General features: G+C 30.4%; 1 long non-coding RNA gene across 2 annotated transcripts in view; it reads right to left on the bottom strand.

The window, feature by feature from the left end:
• The window catches only part of LOC111088523, a 46,006-nt gene that overhangs the window by 13,480 nt on the left and 27,856 nt on the right, over positions 1-4,670 (bottom strand). For both annotated transcript variants that reach the window (XR_002613015.1, XR_002613016.1), the window contains exon 2: positions 3,743-3,887. This is a non-coding gene — a long non-coding RNA (uncharacterized LOC111088523). The remainder of the gene's footprint in view (positions 1-3,742; positions 3,888-4,670) is intronic.

The raw sequence follows: 4,670 nt of genomic DNA, 5'->3' as shown, positions 1-4,670 counted from the left end.
AGACGTTCTCTATCAGGTAAGATTGTGAGATGTGTTCTCCATCAGGTAAGATTGTGAGAGACGTTCTCTATCAGGTAAGATTGTGAGATGTGTTCTCCATCAGGTAAGATTGTGAGAGACATTCTCTATCAGGTAGGATTGTGAGAGACGTTCTCTATCAGGTAAGATTGTGAGAGACGTTCTCTATCAGGTAGGGTTGTGGGGCTCTGAACAATAACTGAAATTTTGAAAGTGTAGTTTATCTTATTCATAATGAGCGTGGGTATAGATCCGTCAGAGACATGGTTCAAACAAGATGAGGCCCGACACTATGCTGCACACGTTGTTCTGATTATGCTTACTAAATAATTGAAAACGCACAGTGACAGGAAGGAGAAACTGCTTGCCCTAACTTGTTTCATGATCTCAATCCTTGTAGTTTCATCTTATGGGTGTTGGATATGTCTGTCGTTTGTTTTCATGTACTCAATTATATTAAAAACACCTTTACGTATGTTCGTCTTTGAGGGAGGGCAACCAGCCAGCAGCACCCTCCGCCTACACGGCTACTTTTAACAGAATAGAGAGATTGATCGTCACTCATATCGCAACCACGGCTGAAAATTTGAAGCGTATTTGGTAGCACCACGTCTGGAACAAGTCATCGTAGAATCCCCATTATGCTAACCAGTAGGCCACACTCAGGCCCATTAGGCTTCGTGAGTGAAAACACTGTATTATTTTTTTAGTACATAAGTATACTATTATTTTATGGGTTCAAGCACGTGAACCTAGGGGGTATTTGGAATTATGATTATTTTACGAAAGTGCCCAAAGATGCTGCTGGAGTTGCTATATTACACTGTAAATCTTACAAGTTGACTGAACTTTATTATTTGTATATTTACAGTAAAATATTAAATTACTATTCCTAAATATGGCCGTGATTCATCTTCTAAATCCAAAATAATTCAATTGAAAACTTGGGAGATATAAATACACTATAAAATTGAAAATGGCTAAATGGTAAATTGTAAAAGTACAACAGTAAAAAAAAAAATATTAACCTGTAATGTAATATCTCACCCACAAATAAAATTTACTTTAAATCTTTATACACATCCCTATGGCTAGAATATTAGTAATCTGAAGAATATTTCTCTAGAATAAATCTAGGTACACAGACCTCAAGATTGCACCAAAAAAATCCGAACAAAATCAAATCATTTTGTGAAAAGTAAAGTAATATATCCCATTAATACATTTTGTAAACAATTTCCTATTTAATTAAATATGCAATAATAATTATTAAATTTTTTTTAGAAAAAAAAACTGCAATAGAAACTGTCCCATTTCTTCCCAAATTCAGAGTTTGTATAAAGTATGTCAATATTACTCCAAGGATGAGATTAGTGGGAACACTTAATTATGTATACTGTCGTGGTTAATCCTTTTTAATATAATAGTACCATTACAGACATAGACAAGTATACTGGAGATAAAAATATTAGCTATGTTGCACTTAATGTTTATAGCTGTTTAAATTACCTATTTTAAAATAGTTTAGCACACTGCATTAATGTTTGAAACAGTGGCCTGCCATCCTTCACATGTCCTAGACAATGTGGTCAGAAATCTTTCGCATAAAGCCAGTTTATATTCTACATACATGCTATCTGGACATCTCTATTACATTCTTGTTATAATGGTCAGTGATTTCCTCCATATCCTAAAACAGGAGACATTTTTTTTTCAAACCCTAATTATAGTATTTATCATTCTTATGATTTTGGCAAGCATTATCCACAACTCCCAAATGTAGTGGTCAGTTAATATATTGACTGTTTTTCTTCTACCTGTTTGAAATGCAGTTGTATGTTATTATCGACATATCCCAAATGTAGTATTTAGTAATATTTCACATAATTCAGATTCAGGAGCCTAGTAATTTGGTACAATTTGGATTTTTCTATATCTTTTTTACTTTATTCTAGGCTATCTTGTGTGAAAATTTCACCAATGTTTAAAAATTTACTTTTGTAAACCATGATTATATATTGTTAGACTTATAATCTAACAATATCAGAAAATTTTCAAATGATTTCAAATAAGTTTACATCTACCTGTATAATCTACACAGACTCATAGTTTATACAAAATTGATTTTCTAATTGCACAGCTGTTTCAATCACCTAAAAGTTTACACAAGCTTATCGACCTCTTACCCAATACAAAAACTGCTACAAAGCTTCATACAAAAATTAAATGACTTTAGAGAAGCCTAAATCAGCTTAACTCCCATTAGAGTCAAGTTGTCTCAATCTACAATAAAGTACGCACAGATAAACATTTTTTGGAATCATCTTTGCAAGTTATTTTTTAGAGAAGAGAAATATTAAAATGAGATAAAAAGTGCCACTTTGACTGAAGCAGCTATATTGACATACACTTTTTATGAAGAGAATAACTACTATAGGTGTAACAGAAAGACATATCACCATTAAAACTAAAATCACACAAATAAAGAGATGATTATTATACAATGTAATACAATATTAAACAACTAAGATAGAATTTATCTATTAACATCAGTATTTATTTAAAATATTTTTCAGATATTTTATTGCTTTTCTTTTCATGATATATTCATTAATGATCTTTAAAAAATAAAAGGTTTACAAAGAAATCCATATTAATCATAGGGTTTAATGCAAACTAATTAGAAATAACGTAATGAACAAATTAAAAACATTTAATAAAAAAATACTTTGCTTTATTACACCAAATAAAAAAAATATCTGGTAATAAGTGCAATAAAAGCACGAATTTTATACCAATACTCTTACTAAGAAACTTTTTCCAAATAATCATGTATCCAAAAAATTTTTTTATTCTGCAATCAGAAACTAAAGATAAAATTTTCATATGAAATAGATACTACCGACAGAATACAGAAAACAAACTCGAGTAATATCTCAAAGGAAATGGGTGGTGCGATTATCTTGAACATCAAAAATTACGTTTTACTTTCAAGTACTAATATTAACATATGCTAAGAAACCTCAGAAAGAACAACAGAAATAAACCAATAACAATTATGAATGAAAATTACATCAGGTATCCTTCTGACAAATAATAAAATATTTTTGTTAAACAATTTCAAAGTTCATGTAAAGTTTAAGGAACTATTGTAAGCATGATGAATAAATTACTAAGGAATTAATATTGCAGCAAATATATTAGGTTTGGCTTTCCAAGGATAATTGAAAAACAAAACTTGGCTACTTCACAAAGATCATCATGATAAGTGCTCACGGAATTTTTTTCTTTCTACTACATTTGCCAAATTCATATTCAGACAATTGTCACTTTTAATTTTGTCACAGAAAACTCATTTTTAAGACTTAACCTTTTTCCATTGGCAGGTCTTACAGTTAGCAATTTGAAAGACTTGCAGGTGTTTGTGAGGATAAAGGCCTGGTTTCACAAAAAAGTTATCATCATGCTTCAATTCTAAAAATAGGTTTCAGTATTTTTGCAACAGCTTTTAGCAGCCTGATAAGAATATATCTCACGAAAGCTATCATTTATCTGAGAAACCCCACATCTTTTATGGCACCAGCAATTAAAATTTACAATAATTTTTCTAGGATTTTTGTAAAATATTTCACACACTTCAATCCTTAGAATTTTCACTTTGTTAATTCCTACAGCTTTCATAATATAAAACATTAATAAAATCCTAAAAATCTAAGCGACAAACCTGAGATTTGTCCAAGCTTTTCAGTTCCTCCTCTTTCATCATTCGATCGTAGAGAGTCCGAGCCAGACCTGAGCGAAGATATGGCCTGTGACTTAATGACATTTTAGTACCTCTTTTGTACGACACTTTGTAAACTGATAAGTATCTGTAGAAATGACAAACAAAATTTATTTTACTTTATTAAATTGTTTTATCAACTGAGAATCGGGGTTTAAATTATTTGATTTAAACTAAACTGAAGACATATCAGCACTCAATTGGGAATACTCTTAGTGAGAAAATACTGTGGTTTGCATAATGGTTTCATAAAACTACTATAGATTTAAAGTGGCAAAACTTAAAATAATAAGCAATTATAAATACCCATAAGCACAAATTTTACAAAAACATAAATGCTTGTGTTCACATATTCAGATGAAACCTTACAGTATAAAGTGTTGTAAAAGTTTATTTGAAACCTGTAATCATTAAGACCTCACCTGAATACCTTTATTTCTTCCTATTAAAACAGAATTGATGCTAAATTATTTTAAAAAAGTTACTGCATGATGTTTAAGTACAGCAGCACGCATATGCAATGTACATATAGTCAACAAATACAATTTTAGCAACTGTAAAACTTTAAATAAATTCTAAAAGGCATAACTCATGTAGATGCCATGAAAAAGTGTGGTAGGAAAACTGTTTGAAATTTCACATACACTTCAAAACAGCACATAAAAGCAAACTGAAGATAAAATTGGTTGTGAAGACAATCAGTTTTTTATGAAAATGTTCTATACAAAAACAAATAATATCAATATCTATAACTGAATAATGCAGCTAGACTGTCTGAGTAGTTCCAATCAGAAATCAATATCTATAACTGAATAATGCAGCTAGACTGTCCGAGTAGTTCCAATCAGAAATCAATATCTATAACTGAATA

The sequence above is a fragment of the Limulus polyphemus genome, unplaced genomic scaffold (assembly GCF_000517525.1).
Source record: "Limulus polyphemus unplaced genomic scaffold, Limulus_polyphemus-2.1.2 Scaffold3941, whole genome shotgun sequence".
NCBI classification, from domain to species: domain Eukaryota; kingdom Metazoa; phylum Arthropoda; class Merostomata; order Xiphosura; family Limulidae; genus Limulus; species Limulus polyphemus.
Note: the sequence above shows the minus strand (reverse complement) of the source record. Positions and strands in the feature narration are given on the sequence as shown.